Source organism: Cardiocondyla obscurior, linkage group LG01 (genome assembly GCF_019399895.1).
Source record: "Cardiocondyla obscurior isolate alpha-2009 linkage group LG01, Cobs3.1, whole genome shotgun sequence".
In the NCBI taxonomy this organism is placed as follows: domain Eukaryota; kingdom Metazoa; phylum Arthropoda; class Insecta; order Hymenoptera; family Formicidae; genus Cardiocondyla; species Cardiocondyla obscurior.
This window is the reverse complement of record NC_091864.1, coordinates 8611875-8630991: the sequence shown is the minus strand read 5'-3', so window position 1 is coordinate 8630991 and position 19117 is coordinate 8611875. Positions and strand designations below refer to the sequence as shown.

The window sequence follows — 19117 nt, the reverse complement described above, 5'->3', positions numbered from 1 at the left end:
AGCATTACGAAATAATTAGATCTGTTTGACATTACGTCTTTCCGTTAAACACATCGCGCGCGCCGTTATCTTTACCTGCTTGAAGTTTTTAAATTTGGGCGAGCAATTAGCTGCCTAAGGATGTTTCGTGGTTTCGAAAGCTGCCACGGTAGGAAAAAGTGGACGATTATTCGATCTTCCGTGAACGAGTCGCGTCTTTTCGCGGAGCTCGCGTTTCCGGATTTGCCTCGCGTAAAAACGATCGTGCACTCAATTATACTTTTGTACCAGGTTGAGAGAGCAAGCTGGAGAACAACGCGGCCGACGCGAAATAACCAAGTCGCAAAGTTTCCGGGCGAAGCGTCGCCGCGCGCACCACCCGAATGCAGATTATAATCGTTCGCGCAATACATATTGTGTCACGTACGTCTCCCGGCGAGAATCCCGAAGTATTATTCTTCTTGACGTTTACACACGCTAACTTCCGCGCGGCTTGTGCAAAAGCGGACGCAGTAATGCAGATACGCGAATCATTTCCGCTACGAGTGGCTCGTGTCAGCGCACAGAGCGCGCCCCGGTTAGTTTGCTTTTTAGCGCAAAAAAAGAAAGAATGTTTCTTTTATTGTCAAAATAAAATTGCAATGCGCGACGAGCGTAGCGAAACAGAAGGAATCGAGAAAGAGATTTAAACAAAAAACAAACCAAAAAAAAAGAAAGGAAAAAAAAAGGAAAGATGGAATAACGCGCGGAAAAAGTTATTCCCGTGAATCGCGAAAATCAGGATTACTTTATGTCAACCGACGAGGTTTTTGTAACTTTTGTCCTGGCCTTAAAGGATGTGCCGCGGAACTATCGCAGTTGCCAGTTTCCTTTTTTTTTTTTATTTTTTTTACCCGCGAGCTAGTCAGACCCCGCTTCAAGTTTTAATCATATTAATTGGCCGCGACCGAGTTTTTAGCTAAAATTTCCGTATTGTTCCGCCGCGCGCCGGCCAGGAAACTTTCTCAATCGCGATTAGTTGCACAGAAACAAACGACGCGGATAGATGCAATATCCGGCCGCTCATAGTTTCGCGTGTATTTGTAGAATTTACGTCGTCATCATCCTCCTCGCTTTCTCGTTCTCTCTCTCTTTCTCCCTTAGTCTCTCGACGGTCCGTGGAATTACCCGCGTCGCATTGCAAATGATTCCAGGTGCCTTCGTTTAGCGACTAGCTGAGGAAACAACTTTTCACATCTTAATGCATAGCGTCCCCTGCGCGACGTATATATTGTCACGACGATGTAACTCATTTATAATCATAAAGCCGGTAATTCGCGCGTGCTGTATAATTCAGGAATATTTTACTGTTGGCTCGACGAGCGTGCGCTAACTAAATAACGGCCCGAGTCCAGGGCATTACTACGGATCGCTCCCACTTGCCTCTCGTCCTTTCGATTTGGCTGCACTCCTCTTATTAATAGCCACTATATAATTTGTAAACCAGCTCCCTATAAGCGCTATAATTCCATTTACCGTCTCTTTGATTAATTTCAACTCGATTCTAATACATGCGTCTATACAGCGTGTTCCCTCAACTCCTCGAGTAACGTTACATCAAAATGTAAAAGGTATAAAATCTGCTTAGCGATTTGCAGTTGAAAAATACAGTTAATGGAGAACTTAACTTTTTCTAACGCGCAAAGTCTTCGAGCTCTACTTTCAAGACCTTAATCGCTAACAAACGCGTGTCAAATCATCGTATTTCAAGCTGCGCTTTCGTTTGCAATGTTTTCTTTTTCTCTTCTAGGGAAAAGTAAAAAAAAAATTAATAAAAAATAAATAAACAATATTTGACTGCGAGTCGAAGCAATTGTCCCTGAATAACCGGCGAAATCGCCTGCGATACCTCGGTACTCTACGTGTACCAACGCGCGTCCCTTCCGAACATTTGTCTCGGTGTAACTTCCGTATAGCTCATAATCCAGGAATATCTCACGCCTATCGTTCCGGACGCGGAAGATAAATACAACGACCGGCTGCTGCGCTCGTCGGGCGCATTACTCTAGTTTCCGTGCAGGTGTTCCTGGAATTTGCATTACCGTGGCGCCACCGCCACTGGCTGAGCTTCTTCGTTCAACGTCGCGTCCCCGTGCCAACGTGTTGTGCTTGCGGCACGAGAAAGGGAGGGGAGGGTAAGAGAGATAATACGCCGCTTCGATATCACTAGCTGGATGTTACAATAATTAAATGGAGGATCGGTTTTGGGCGACGGAAACCGTTGGTCCCCGTTTCGTTCCCGTTGTAATATCCGGTTCTCTGGACTCGAATATTAACTGCGGAACAATAAAAATGAAAAGGATAAATTTAAAACTACATATTTATTGTAGAAATTATTAAGTAGGTATAAGTAAAAGTTCCTTTAGCGCCTGAAACACGCAAGTAATAGATACACACACACACAAACATACGTATAGATTTTGTTCACATAGCGTACGTGTGATAAATTTATACGAGGGCCTGAATATAAAATATATAATATCGGATTTCTTACTTAAAATTAATCTAAAGTGCTTTTTTTTTATTCCGTATAAAACTCGGCATTCGTGACTGGAATTAAATATCGCGGCTTAGCTACGAAATAAAACTTAGCTTTATATTACGACGCCATTTTTCCCGGCTATTTTCCAGATCGAAAGATCAATCTTGATAATGACAGATCTATAAGTCGCGACATATTTGAATCTATCTCGATCGGCTAGTACCATATATGCGCCGATATGTATCAATTGCGAAAACATATTTGTGATTCGAGCCCAGTGGGCGAGTTTCGAGCGAGGCAACTGTTGAGAAACTGCTACGGCAGAGGTAGACGCGGGATAGCGATCTATCATTGCGTCGTAAAGCTTGACAAGCTATGTAAGGAAGCTCATTTTGAGGAAAAATGCTCCGCGAAGGTGGATCCCGTTTATTTATTAACACATAAGATTTCACCGGCGACTGGACTTGAATTTATGACGGCGCTGCATTTAAACTCGCGTGGATACAAATTTCTCACTTTAATTACGCGCGCTTGTATAATTCAATACCTCCGTCAAGTATTTAAGACGTTTAATTCAACTTTGCGCTTCTTCGACTTTTCTTGTCAGTCTTCTCGATTTTTCATTTATTTTAAAAAATTCCGGTTGGTTATTTTTCACCTTCATTTATGTTTTATTTGAATGGCATGCGAGATTATTATTATGATTATTTATTAGAAAACTACTTATTTAATACAAATAATTTTGAAGAGCTTAATTTTTAATTTGAAAAAAAGGGGGAAAAAGGAGAGAGAGAGAGAGAGAGAGAAAAAAGGAAATTGTTTGCTTGCACTTGGGACATCGCGAACACACGTCGCGTTTCATTTCTTTTTGCGCCGCGGATCGCGTGTAACAAAAGTGACGGACTAGATCGTCTATTTACAGACCGGGGCTGTCGCCCTGTGGGGTGCGTGTGTATCGCGATCTGTGTCAGCTGACAGCTTACCCCGTGGCCGTATGAATGCACGCACTTACAACGCCCGTCCACCGATGAAAAGATAATTGCATATTTAATTCATCATCCGCCGCGGGCTTTTACGTCGCCGAAAAGATGCATTATTTCTCAGCGGTCGTTATTGATATACGTGTGCCGCTGATAAATTTTCAATGCCACTTTTGCGCACCGCTTTGCCGGCCATCAAATTATTATTCCCGCGTCACCGCGGACTCTTTAGCATATATTAAGCGATTTTACTTTGTAATTGCGCCCGTCGCGAATAACATGGCGGCGCGCTATTTATGAAAATAAAACAGTCAACTTAATTAATTAACTCGATTAATTAATAACTGCGCGCACCCGCCCGGTCTTATGCAAAATCGTTTTAAATGGATTATTTGAATTAGCGAATATTGAACGAAATACAATGAGAATAAAAAAAAAATAAATAAATAAAATTTTGAAATGGAATAAATTAAAGTCGTAAGGCAAACATTAAAGTGAAATCCTTTAGTAACGCGTCCGCTCTCGGGGAGTAATTTTTGAAATTTTAATCGAGTAAATTATGTAAGCAGTTTTTATTTGCGCGATCGATTTACAACGCGCTCCTCTCGTTGGAAATTAAGTAAGCAACATATCGTCGGTTTTAATTTTGTAAATTAGGAAAAAAAGAAAAAAAAACAACCGAAAGGTTCGCTTCGGCGCGCGCTCGCGAACATGATGAATTGGACGGAAATAAAAATGTCAGGATGATGAAAAAGGAAAACTTGCGTTGATATATAATTCTATAAAATAGTAATAATGTAGACGCATAACGAATGTAACGTTTTATTATGTGCGGACATAATAATGAGAGGGTATAATGAGGTGTTGTACACGGGAGAGCACCATTGTTTAAGATAAAAACTTAATTAAAGCAGCTTGCGCACAATTTTGATTATCATAAGGGCTATTACATGCTCACATCGGGCACAAAGCATTATTTTAACTACGGGGGCAATGCAGGCTTGCGGTGTATTCAAGTTTATGTCACGCAAATATTATTACAGGTTGAAGAACGGACGAATATAACGCGGAAAATGCAAATACAACGTTAAATATGAAAGTTCGTCGGTGTGTAATTTTTTTCGTACAATTCATTAGTCGGAGAGCGTGCGTAGACAATGAATATACTGATTACACGGCTCGCCACTGTGCCGAAACATACATGCTCGCGGTACATCATCTGGCTACGGGATTAAAAGTGGTTTGAAAATACGTGAAAGTCGAAGGAAATTTTTCGCGAGACATCGATCATCATCCATTGATCTATAACTTCTCAAGATGTCGTTGATACACTTCAGTCAATGCGCGAGTAAAAAAATTATCTTACAAACAACAGCAGCATTATACATATATATTTATTTAATAATTAAATTTTTTTTATTACTTGTCTAAAAATTAATATAGTATGTCTTAATTATTGCTATTACGTAATAAATCAAGCTCTAAGTAATATATACTTTTTATCGTTTACGAGATAATTTTTTATTCAACATTCCACTGCGATGACCGTCGACATTTCTTTTCTTAAAGCGACACAAGATAATCTTCCTTCAGCATAATTTGCGCGGCGGTTTCGAAGCTCGTTAATTAACGGCGACACGGTTGCACGCGTGTCGCGACACGGGGGCACGAAAAAGCCATTCGGGAAGCGCAACCGCCGTCGTAACACTTCGCAAGAAGCCCTCTACACGACGGTGTATTATATGCGCCGTCTTACATGTCGCCGGGATGCGAATGGCCCGCTTAACGCATGGTTGTTAATTAGCGTCGGAGCGGCGGCGCATAACGTAAAAGCAGTGTTCATCCCCGCTACGCGCGTATCGGCGTGTGCAAAATCTACATTCGCGAGTTACGAAGTTTCGGTGGCAAGCGTGCTCGGCAAACGTTTGTCCCGGACGCAGGCACCGACGCGATTATGCAAGAGTTATGCCAGAACACGCTCAATACGTCACAGATTCCATTGCACCCGCTCGGCGATTAGCGTCGTCAAGTTTTGCGAGAGTTTTCACATGGTGTTTTTTTTTTTTTTTTAACACTATTTTTTCTCTCTCTCGAGTCTTTTTCCACCTCCTGTCTCTCTTTATCTCTCTTTCTCTTTCTCTTTCTCTACAGGGAGTGTAGGATAGATGCAACACGGCCGCTGCGTGGCCGATCGGATTTCAAATTGCGCGTTTAAATTTCCGCTCCATATGCTACGAAAAATGTCGACCGGCCCGAAAACCCGTGCAACGAATAACTACGCGAATTTTTCGCAGACGAGTATTATCAGCGGCCGATCGATCGATTGCCGCGCGTTTCCCCACAAGTATTTCTGGCTTTTTTTTTTCCGCGAGATATTTTCTAGTTGTAGCCTCACGACTGCTCCGACGCTTCAAATAACGCGATGCGCGTTGATATCTAAATTGCAACGCCGGTAATTGGCGATGTCGGCCATTTCGCGTCTAGTCATGACGGATTGCTTTGTGTACCGCAGAGGATTAAATTTGATTCGACGAGTGACTCGCCGTTCGCCAACGTTAATGCGTATTGATATTAACGCGGCAGTCACGCACGCGCGTTTTAATTGCTTCACGTAAAAGCAGTCTTTTTCCCTCATTCGCAACTTTAACTGTGAACTTTCTCAGGTCGAAGAAATTTAATTCCTGACCGAAGTCGATTTAATCCACGCCGTTAAGTGCAGGTATTTTTTTTTCCTTGCGTCTTCTTTCCTATAAAACGTCGTATATTTCGAATTAAAAATAATTCGAGGAATTACAACGGGACGCACAAAAAGATGCAAGGTGCACGTGACTGACGTGAATTTTTTAAATGGTATATCTATTTTACAGTACAAAAACAAAAGTATGGTATTATCAAAGACTTTGTGTTCCGCATATCTGATATTTTTTCACGTTTTTTTTTTTTACATACAAATGCACTTGTTAAACTGATATGTGTATATATATATATATATATATATATATATATATATATATATATATATATAGTATATATTGTATATATGAATGCGCTTGTTAAATAAAAACACGGGCCCTTTTATAAAAATACAATGCGGAAATGAGAATCGCCCGATTTTTCGACAGCAAGTGACGCGTGTACTTCGCGTTTATATTCCGAGCATATCGCCGCCCCGCGTGAAAAATCGAAACGTCCGAAATGTAATATTCATATTACGTAAAATATTATTTTTATCGCGTATTTGCGACTACCTTTTTTTTTTTAGTTTAACGGGGAAAGAAAGCCCGTGCCAGTATGTGAGCACGGAAAGTGACTGATAATGAAGGTGGCTCGAATAAAGTTATAGAGTGCAGTATACCGGCACAAAAAAGAAATCGCGAAGCGTTTTGTGGAAATATTGATTTTCAATTTTTCCGGAGCCGAAGGTAGATCACGGCGGACGGACAACCTTCTGCGAGGGAATAAGTTAAAATTCATTATCATTAAACGGGAATAAATTTATAAAATATAATAATTGATAATTCTGCTGAGCTTTTATGCGCGATATCGTGCTCGAATAAAAATGGCTCGTGTTCGGATTGGATTACATGTAAATTAACAGCGGGGAATTGTTTCGAAGCAAAATTTCACGACGAACGACTTTCCGCATATAATTTACATTTCCATTTGTTTCCAATAAAACTCGTGTAAACGAGGGAAAAAAAAAGATATATTTAAATCAAAATAATTTGGTGTGAATTTTACGGACTTGCACCTTGATTAATGCTGGCTAATCGGTAAATTAAAACGCGATGGCGAGATGTCACGGAGTTAACAATCGGACGAACGCGCGTTGCCGGCGAGGCTTCATTGAAAAATCCATTATGTCCGAGCGCGGTACAAAGTCCAACGTGCAAACTAGATGACACGATACACAGGTGGAGATGACTAATCAGCGTTTTCTGAACGGAAGATTCACGGTGTACAAGCTGTCGTTCATTGATCCACCGTGGCGACATGCGGAGAACCCGGAGCCGGTCTATAAACGCCGACGACGTTGATGAAAAAATATATATCGCTGATAGAGCATCGTCGCCGACGAGCACGCGAACTCGAATCGGGACAAGCGCTTTGCACCTCTGAACCAGAAAATCCGATACGCGGCCCGGCGTAGCACCTCGTCCCGCGCGAAAAACTGCGCGCCGGTTAAATGTATCAAAATTTGAGACTGGAGGGAAAAAGAGAGCAGCGACCACCGGCAGCAGCCGTCACGAGTTTCGCGTATAAAAGTCGGATCGCCCGCGCAAATTTTAATCTTCGGAAAATTGCTGGCCGGCCTGCCGATTGAGCGGTAATCCGCCAGTAATACTGTAACGCGGAAAGACTAACGCGCGCGGAACGGGCATGAAAGGCATATTGGGCCGTAGCTTAACAAAATCCAGCCACAGACGAAAGCGCGGTATCGGCAATTTCACGAGCCTGCATGGATCCTAATCACGCGGCCGAATTTCAAAGCCGAGATTTTTTTCGAATTCTCCTACCGTCGATCGCGATTGCTTCGAAATAGACTCGAAATGGAAGGCTTCTTTCCGTTTTTATACTTTTGTTAATCTTCCGTTTGAGAAATACGTACACTTTGGAAAAAAAAGAATCTCGCTGTCTTTGACGGGTTTCCCGATAACGGAAAATCAAGTCCCGTAATTAACGTCCTTTCGCGGGCAACTAACGTTCTTCCGTTAAAATGTAACGACTTATTCAACTATGACTTCTTGAGCTGTATTATAAATTAATCTAATAAATTACAGATTATATTTTTAATATAATCGCGTTAGGAGACGCGATCGAATCATATTCTTGCGACTTAAAAATTGAATGTAAAAAATAAATAAGAAAAAAAAAGTAATAATTCTCTGCGCTTGGGCGAAAGGCTTATGCCAGGTATCGACGTTCGCTCGCCTTTATAACGACCGTGCGGCTTTCGGGGGTGATATCAAACCCTAGCTTTCGTCCTCAACGAGGCCGTTAGCTTGGCGTGATTTTAAGCGATCGCGGAGCGGTGAACGACGTTTCGCGCTGCAGCTCAGGCTCGTTCTGCATTAATCGCAGGTGGCCAGCTGCGACTCGCGATTAATATAGAACCAGCCTCGCGAGTTGCAGGACAAATACGAGCTCGAACGCGAATTGCGTGCGACTATAGCGGCGGTAGCGGCAGCGGCAGCCGCCTCGCAGGTTCTAAAGGCCTTTTAATTACTCCTTCGTCGGGTGTCACGCGATCCGTCGATCCGCAGCGAGTAAGTCACGAGAGAGATGAGAGAAAGAGAGAGGCAGTGAGCGGGGGAGGAAACGCTGTTAAACTTTGGCGGCTACTATCGTCGCTCGTCTCGTTTTACACGAACGATCGCTCCGATGATTGGACACCGTTGTTTAGCGGCCGAGATACCGACCCGTTCCCCCGTCTTAACTGGAGTCGTTCCGGGATCCGCGTATCTTCCCTTCACGAGCGAAGCTATTCCCGTCGGACCGCTGCTCGCCGGAAAGATTCCTTTGGGCGCAGGCGGCGCAGCGCGTCTCCCGATGCTCGTATCCAGGCCGTTTCCGTATGTTCGAATTCTAACGGCAACGCTTCGGAAAATAAGATATAAATTCCGTTGTAAATTGCCGCGCCGTTCGCATTTCTTATTATTGATATTATATGAAATATTAATAATGTAGAAATACAAAATTTTTTTTATATTAACAGAACGTTCGGCGCGTTAATTTCTTTCCTGTAAAGGTGTATTAGAGGCGCGTACACATTTTTTTTTAATCAATGAAAATTATTCTGAACGTCTCTACAATTTATATTTTTATTTCGTATGTTACAGTGTCTTCGTAGCTGGTCTGCGTGAAACTCCACCACACATCGAACTGGTGAGTAATATTTTTTTATTATGCGCTCTGACTAACCGTATTGTACAAACTGTACAACGTTGTTGTACAAATTTATAATAAAAAATATATTTCGCATAAAACGACGTGCGTAATACGTTTATCGATTTGTAAAAATTATTATGAATTAATTAACCCCGGTACTTCGAAAATGTTGTCAAGGCGTCACGATTGACTTTGTCATTTTTTATTTTACTCGCGATATTTTATTTATTCGCTCCCGCTAGGAACGTCGTATTATCCGTTTTTCAGCTATTTCTCCTACATTTAAAGGAAAGCATACTCTACTATTGTCTATTTGAAAGCCGAGCAATTTTGCAAACGCGATTTGCAACGATTTCTCAACAATACTCGGAGCATATATTCCAGCGGTATTCCTTCGGCGTTGCCGCAATTTCGCTTATTTCGATTTGCCGTCCCGCGTTATATAATACGCGTACGACCGTGGAATGAAATTTCGTTTTCCCCGACGTCGTTGCGGGCTTCATCCGAAAAGATGCTGAGCTTTCGCTCGGCGGAAAAAGCGCGAGCGATTACGTGCCCTCTGTTTTAGCCGATACACATCGGGAATCGGGTCCCGATATTGTGCCGTCCACCTAAATATTCCAGAGCACGTCGATCCCAATTGCCATGTCATTTAGTGGTAATTTCTGTTTAACGCCACTCGATGGCTCGGTTATTATTTTTCCTCTTCGACCCGTATATTTCCTTTTCGTTTATTGACTCGACTCAATTTTCGATATTTTTCCGTTTTTAACTAACGACTCACGTAACAATATTATTTCCGCGAGGCGACGTGAGAGAAACGCTTTCACGAGTACTCGATATTTCAAATTTACCTTCGTCTTAGTCGCGACAACGATTTTAGATCGAAGGAGGCTGAGCAAAACCGGCGTAAGCTGAAGAGAGAGCTTTCGGTTTTTGCGCACATTCGGGAGTATCGACACGTGCGTTATCTGTCACGATGACAAATGCCGGACAATTTCGAAGTCATTGAATGATGATCGAAGAGAAAAAGCGAAATCGGCCCGCATGTCTCCGGGAGCAGGAGCTGGCCGGCCAGCCGATACACACAATTTCCTCCCGCGGCGAGTTCTGATATTCGATGAAAAGGTCCGCGACAAATGAGATTACGAAGCCGTCGTTCTGCGAGAGAGCGTTATCGGACCGCGAAAAACGGTGCACGTTCGCTCGCGCGACGTACCGGTGGCATGGACCCTCGTCGGTAATCGATTATCCCTACGTGATATGAAGACAGAGAGAGAGAGAGAGAGAGAGAGAGGAAAAGAGAGAGAGAGAGAGAGAGATCTTTTCTAAGTAAGTTAATACCAGGGGTAAGTTGGCCGATACAAAATAATCCACGGTGAGAAATATCACGGTGGACGGGTTTCGGTAGGGGAAGCGACGCTTCGACGGTCGTATAAATTTGTAGATTCCGGTGCCCAAAGGACGATCCTAGGAGATACCTACCTATCTACTTACCTACGCTGCTCCGAATCGCCGATTCGCAAGACACATGACCGGTTGTTAGCTTTCTAACGAGGCTTTAAGCCTCGCCTGAGCGATGCTACTCGTTAACAGCAGGCTGCCGAGCGAACTACGGCGTTTTAAATCCTTTCCCCGCGCGTTTTATCAGGAACGTGCAGTTTCGAGTCCACGTTGCGATGTTACAGGCGAATTTCAAGCATGTAAATAACTTTATAACTGCTGCTCCATCGCTCTTTTAACACCTTTTCGATTTAATTTGTGATCGTGCGTACCGTAATGAGCCGCTCGCGTTGAAACAAAAATGATTAATTTTGCAGCGCACTTGTTTCTTTCGATCGTTTGATGATCGCGATTAATTTTTTAACGAGCGATGCTTTCAATTTATGGCCACTTTAATTTGCAGTCTCTTTTAATTTATTTTGTTTGTCTCGCAATTTAAACGGTTCGTAAAACGTTAGCCATTATCGAGTGAACGTTTTTCTAGTATTTAAAAGCCTTTACTTTTTATACTTTGAAAATTGGCGGAAAACGACGTGATCCACGCCCATCGAGTTTTTAATTCCAATCTCGCGTCTCCGTCCAGAAATTTTCATTTCGGACCCCGTGCGAATCTCGCAAGTTTTCCGGTGCTATATTTACCGCGTCTGATAAATAAATCCTGGCGTTTGTATCTCTCTGACAAGCGGACGGCTTTATTTTCCACGATCATCCACGACGTTAATGTTGTAACGGTCGTTACTAACGTATCAGGGTCGCTGGTTGGCACAGAGAAAGCGTAACGTTCGCTGGCTTCTTTTGGAGGAAACCGAATTTCGCGACACGGATACTTTGAGAGACACGAAATATGTAAATTGAGGATGGGGCAATAAAAAAAATAAAAAAAGAAAGAAAGAAAGAAAAGAGGGAAAAAAAGGAAAGCACTCGTGACCTGCACTCGTGAATATGGAAGGGCAAATCTGAAATGTTAAGGAACACATTCGTGAGACGAATTTAAAGCATATAATATATCATAACTCGCGCGCTTGTGTGCGTTTATTTTCCGGGCGCTTATGCGAACGCTTCGTAAAAGGCGCGTTTTTATTTATGGAGATGCAAGGGTGCTCTCGACGGATCCGCGCGGCGTGTACCTCAAAGGAACGCAAATTCCTCCGAGCTTTTATCAGCCGCGCGAACCGAAACTCAAATGTAACATTAAGCAGTCTAATGGAATATCCATCTGTGCGAGGCTCGCGAAAAATCTCGGACGCGTCTTTCTCTCTTCCCCGTCACCGCTCGAAATTTTATTACACATTGAGAAAGACAAAAATTGCGCGTTATATGTACACGTTACCCGAGTCAGCACGTTATCAGTCTTGGGACGCCATCGCGACTCGTCCTTTTTCTCCCCCGCGATCATTTGACGCCCGTGATGTCCGCTTCTTTCTTCATTCCGCCGTAACTCCGCAAACGGACGCTCACTTGGATATATTACGCGTCGTAAACCCGCTGAGAAACTCGCTTTCTTCTCCGGATCGATACAAGCGTGCGATAAAAAGCTCCGGCGAAAAAAAGAAGTGGAAAAACCGCTTCGATTAGGCGAATTAAAATATCGCGACCACTCTCGCCGAAACGCGAATTACCGAGTCGAATATCCGAGTTCGAAAGGCCGCTGGACCGCATCGTCGAGCGAATCTTCGCCAGACTTGGTCTTTTACTCTTAAGAATCCGAAAGGTATCACGTCGTCTAGGGAACCCGCGTAGATTCCGGCCGTTCACGAGCCGTTAGAGCCGCGGCCCGTTACCAGCATTCCGATATCTTTCCGTCCGATCCCAGCGCCGCGCGTCGGGAGAGTCAGAGGAAGAGCGAAGAGGGATGATCGAGACTTGGAAACGATTCTCGCCGCCGTCATGCCTTGTCCGAGATGGTTTGGCATCGGTATGCAATAAACAGTGGTCGGTGGATACCGAAGAGTCGCCCAACTATTCGTACAATGCCAACGTAAGCCGACGAGCGCGCGGACTAGGTCCGGGTCCGAATCGCGGACCGCTCGATGTTGGCGGATCCGGCGGTCGTCACGCGACGTCGAACGTTCTTCCGGAGGACCCGTCATTCGACCTTTCTCCCTTCCGCTCGTCTCGCCGGACGGCCGGGCGACCGGAGGCATCCGCGGAATGCGCTTTCATGGGAGCGCTCTTTATTAACCCCGTCGTGAGGAGTGCATTTTCACCTGCGAATCAGTGCGGTCCGACGATTGCAAACAAACGATCTTTGAATTTATAGAAGTAAATTAAATTACATTCACGCGGGGACGTCATTTTCATCACCACTCGCGCGAGAAGCTTGAAAACTTGAGTGATCTGAGAAATTACATGGTAGTTTGGAAAGTAATAAAAAATGATGACTCTCTCTCGCGGGGAAAGTGCGAAAATTGATTATAAACTTTGCGAGGAATAACATCTGCTCCGTTTTCTCCGGCAGATACGGTATTTCGTAAATGGCGGTAATCGGTTTAGCTATCCGGTCGCTGCGCGAAATTTACATTCGTACGTGCAGTTGTAGAATCCCTCCCGCGGTACGTGAGGGCTGGGAAAGATTTTTTGATATCTCGAAGCGCTTCGTAAATATTCCCGTTGTAGTTTCCGCGAGATGCAATCCCCGTCGGGCGCGTCTAGGAATAAGGAACGCCATTGAGAATAACTGGAGGCTGTTACGCGCGGGCGATGCGTAATCGTACGGAAAGCGCACGCTTCTAGAAACGACGTGAATTATGAATTTTCGCGTAACTCGATTGGCCCGGGTTAGTTAATCCATTTGCATAAATACGTCTGAAGGGAGACCCGCCTCGTGTATCACAGTTACACGCCGGCCGCGGCCGGCCCGTTCAAAGGACTCGTTAAAGATTCATCCGCGCAACACGCCGGAGAAGAATGATCCCGCAACTTGCGCGATAAAGATTATTATCTGTAAATATCGTCCAACACAGCTCACGCTTAATCACAAAATTCCATCATTTTTAATTCGCGCGGCTGCAAATTTTGCGAGAGCCTACATCGATATTTGAATTCAAAGATTCGAAGATAAATTTTTATTTGCGGCACTTAGACATCTTTTCGCGCGATAAATAATCATCGACGGTATCCGCGCTAATTTTCACGTCCCGTGATTTTCGATTCTTCCGTAATCCAGAATCTATAACGGTGCGAATAAGAGTACGCCGCTCTTTCCGCGCTTGCCCGTCGATCGATCGGATTAACGCCGTAGAAAGGGAGAGAACGCGAAGAAAGCTGATCGTTAAAAATGTCCCCGAATCCGGGGTGGCGTGCGGGCCGCGGAATTTTTCATGCTCGCGGGCGCAAAAAGTGGACATTAATCCCGCTGCGATAAACAACTTGGGTCCGAGACGCGGGAGGGTGGGCGGAAAATAAAAGCAAAAGCCGGATAACGCCGAGCCGGCGGGGACACGGCCATGTTGCGGCTCTCTCGCCTATCGTCGGCGCGATACCTCGCTCACGAGCGGACGGCGACGCGACGCGACGCGACGCTGATTTATCATGCCTCGACGTACGACGTAGACGGATCGAGGACGCTCCGGGATAAAACGGATCGCCGGCAATTGGCGGTGGCAGTTCGTGAGTTGTCGCGAGACCGCCGTTTGCACACACGCGCGTCCGTTGTTTACGCTCCTTTTCTTTCCCGTCTTCCCCGCGGCCTTTCCCTCGCCCGTTATTTCGCCCGAGAGACAAATAAAACTTGGTTAATAAATAAATGCATAACTGTATATAGAGCGAGAGCGAACACGCGCCGCAAAAGCGCGCGCCCGGCAATTTATTTCCCGGTCTCGCTCCGTATTAACTGCCCGCCGCCGCACGCCGTCGAGGGGATGACGGGAGGGAGGCCGCGTTTCTCCGTCGCGTCCTGACTTGCTCGAGGAAAGTAATTAACTACGAACGCAAGAAGAAAGACTATTTCATTAGAATATTTTTGCTCCTCCCGCTCTGGAGTGTTTCAGAAGTGAAAAAGCGGATATATTATGCGGGATGAAACGCGAGGCGACCGGAGGGAAAAAAAAAAAAACTGGGAGAGAGCGATTATCGGGCGGAAATAGGTGGCGGAATATTTTGTTTGCGAAATTGGGTTTTGTAAATGTTGATTCGACATCTCGTCGTTTGCAAAAATTTCTCGAGTATGGAGATGTCGGGTTCAATTTGGCTTTGGCTTCGGTTTTTATTTTTTTGTACTTGTTATTTAGTATCATATTTTACCGTTTTGCAAATGGAAAATTAAATTGTGGTTTGAAATTATTTTTATCGATTCTCATGTAATTTTTAGTTTCTTATTAACCTATTGTAATAATAGAAAGCAATATAGAAAGCAAAATAAAAAGCAAAAAAAAAAAAAAAAAAAAAAAAAACAAAGGTACCATTTACCCGTAGAATTAACGATAATATTATTACACAAGTAGGTTCCACGGAAAATAATTTTCTACTTATTTAACTAATCGAGTAATGCAAAAAGTAGAACAATTGAATATCTGAATTATCTGAACATATCGTTTTTAATTGTTTCAACAATAATGAGTTATAAATAATCTAAACCTCGCTGTAGCGTTTCTATTATTACGTTTACGATGTTTATGCGAATAAAAGCATTAAAAATATGTCGCACGAGTCGCTAAAAAGGATAAGAATAAAAAATTTCATGCATGCAGGATTTTAAAGTAAGTTATCAATTCGTATCGATATCGGTGAAAAAAATTAAAAGGAAAATAGGGAAGAAAAGAGAATATAGAAACAAATAAAATGAAACAAGAATAAAAAATATGCGCGCATTTATATCGAAATATCGTTTAACTTTCCACTCAAAATTCGAGCGCGCGTTCGAATTAGCATGCGCCTCTCGTCTCTTCTTCCTTGACGTGGCTGCCGATTGCTTCGATACCGAATAAAATATCGACGGCGTTATCCCGGCCGGTGACGATGCCCGACCGCATTGACTTATTGCGCCCGGGCCGCGGATATGGACGTGGACTTATCGGACTTATACGTCGTGAGATCGCGACAGCGCAAAGCGAGCCGCATTGTCGAAATTGTCGATCGTAGGTGTCCCCCTTTTGCCCCCATTCCCCGGCAACGCAGTCCCCCGCGTTCGCTGCTCATTTGCGCGGCCGACCGACCGGAAGTGGTTAACGGATAAATTCCGACCGAGACCTCGCTTCGTATCGGCAACGTATCGCTCGCCGTGACGTGGATGTATCGTAAGTCTATCAGCGATAAATTTTTCAAAGGGTTATAACACACAACGCGCCACACACACGCACACTTGCAATTTTAACGTGCGAAAAGAAACGAAAAAATAATAGAGAAGTAGTTTCCTATTTATTTTTTAATTAGGCTGTCGTGCAATAAAATTAGAATTAAGAAGCTGAGAGAAATTCGAATATGAAAAAGTGAGTGCTTTTGTTAAATAGAAACATAATTTTTTAATTTATATATATATATATATATAAAAAGTAGCCCGATCAAATGAGTCCGAATGATAAGCGAAAGTAGGACAGAATTAAATATATTTACTTTGTACATTAATAATGTGTAATTTATTAAAACATTTGACATATATTTTTGCTTCATTGTGTTACAGTAAAATTTAATTGATGATATTGAATTAAAAAGTAGGCTAAATTAACGGGCACACAAATCAGGAATGGTTTCATATTTAATTAATTCTATGTTACAATGCACACAGAGTTATTAATCTTTTACCATTTGCCTCATAAAAAAATACGTATTAACGGGTGAAATTTTATATATAAATTGACTTGAATATATCAAATTGAATTATACAGAAAACGCTGTATTTTTACTTTTATTATTTTTTTATAAAATTTAATCACATATCAAAAGTACCACAAATCGCGCGCGCGTGCATTTTGCAAAATTCGGACGAGAGTCAACGGGATGCATTATTCCGCTAGTAATTACGGACGTGGGATCGATAATCAATCTCGTTCAATACCGGCGTCATTTAACGCGCGTCCCATATTTTGTTTGCAATAGCGGTACTCGATCCTCCATTATATACAATACCCGGGATCTCGTGTTGCAGTAATACACCCCATTGTCCGCGAAGTGTAAAACGAGACCGTGAGTTCCTCTTTATCGGAATAAGGATTAACCAAGAAGACGGAGGAACGGGGGAAGCGAGATCAACTTTAATCATCTCGATCGACTTTGATATATTTTATGGGGAAAGCGGAACGAGCCCATTTACGGAGCACCGACGCGCTCCGGAAGTCGCGGGATCAGGATTCCATTATTACGGAATGTTAGCTCACGCTGCAGCGCGAAAAATAGCGTTCCGCGGGAATAATTCCGCCGGCGGAGAACCGTGTCTGTCTGCGGCGATACCCGCCGACGCTGACTTATCACGTTTCGACGGACGACGTAGACGAATCGGGACCGCGCACGGTTCTGGGGGACCGAGGAGGGCGGAAGAGGGTGGCGCGCGCCGCAAGGCGCAACGTGATAAAACGGATCGCTGAAATAGCGAGAGCTCTAGCCCTTCGCTCGTGACGCAACTTATCGCGACAAACTGTCGCGTATTTATTTGCATTCGGGGAGAAGAGAAACGTCGGTTAATCTACGCGAGCCTGCACGTCACGAATGCAGAACCTGCATCTCACGTTCGACTATAGGTATCTACTTAAGCGCGCGGCTCCGCCGCGCTTAGGCGCGATTACTTTTTTATGTCGGCCACTTGCGACGAGAGCTTCCGCGACGGTTTGAGAGCTTTCGTCCGTATGAGGGATACTAATTCTTTCAGTTGTTTGTCATCCCAGAAGCGTTACCGGCTGCATTTCCCTTTTAATTTGTAATCATGTATCCTCCAATTTTTTTTTTTTTTTTATAATTTAATCGGTGCACAAAATTATTAAAATTAGGTAGGTTGCGGCAAAACTTTTTCTCAAAATGTTAGAGAGAGTGTAGAATAAATTATTAATTTATATATATGACATTTCTAAATATATATACACATTGATTAAAACATCAAGACAATTTGTAAGATTTAATCGGTGGACGAAATTAAGTCTCGATGCGGCACGCTGTCGAAATTGCGAGGCAGATTCGTGAGTAGTACGGTCGGAGTGGGAGAGGGTGTGGAGGGTGCGACTCATCGTTTGCACAGGGCGACGCGAACGGGTTAGCGTGAGGCTGAAGAACGAGGCTGCCGGGAGAGGCACTTTGTTCTTCTCGCGGCTCGTTCTCCCGCGTGTCGGTGCGCCCCGCGTAACGTTTGTCACGAAAACAGCCGTGAAATGTATGCGTCCCCATTCACCAGGCGACAGTACCCTCGACGGAGTTCCTTAGTCATTTCTCCCGGTCGGCGGTGCGGAGGGCCCGACAGCTTTTCTCCCTCGTTCGCCCCCGCCTCAACCCTTTCCTCTCGCTTTGGGAGGCATACGCGCTCGGCATAACGCGAAACAACCCTCTCCTTCTCCCGCCGCCAGCTAAAATATTAACTCCATTACGCGGCGACACGACGCCGCTCTCCCGGTTCGACCGAAATCGCTCTCCATTTCGCGGGAAACAAAAACGTCGGATTGCACGGGAAAGACGAGGATCCGCTTCGCGGCGCGTATCGTACCTTCGTGGCGGTTTCCGCGTCGAATTTCGAGGTTCGACTCGTACGTACATTTGGGCGGGACATTATAGCTGAGATTGAACATTCGACACAGAATGTTTATCTTTTTTTTCTCTTTTTCCTTTTAAAAATTTATTTTAGTTTTATGTGGTATTTCGTGTAACTTGTCGCGCCAGAAATGTGCTTTTGATTTAAATAATTTACTAGAAATACGTCGTATAATCGTTCATTATGGTTTTTTATTTTCCCGACGTTCAACAGAAATTTCCTGACGTCAAACGACGACCGGGGCAGTTTGACACGTGGGATTATGCATTTCTATCAAAGGTCAATTTCGCGATGGCGGTACACGCGATGATTTGTGTAAGTCCATGCCGATTGAAATTATTGAAAACCCCTTTAGGCGAACATGTCGCATAATGCGACAGTCGCAATCGGTCTGTTTGAAATTATCGTCGTGATATCGCGAATGCGATATATCGTCATGCGCCGCGGTAAATAATTTAAGGAGACTGCTAATCGATATCGTACAATGCGTTTATAATGCATTGCGTTCGCGCATTGTTACGCACAATTATTTTGGCGCAGCTCCCGAGCCGCGAAGTCTCTCGATAGAATTCATCAACC

General features: G+C 43.9%; 1 long non-coding RNA gene across 1 annotated transcript in view; it reads left to right on the top strand.

The window, feature by feature from the left end:
* LOC139104993 (uncharacterized) overlaps positions 1-19117 on the top strand; it is a 130383-nt gene that overhangs the window by 25553 nt on the left and 85713 nt on the right. The window contains exon 6 of the long non-coding RNA XR_011546110.1: positions 9321-9366. This is a non-coding gene — a long non-coding RNA (uncharacterized lncRNA). The remainder of the gene's footprint in view (positions 1-9320; positions 9367-19117) is intronic.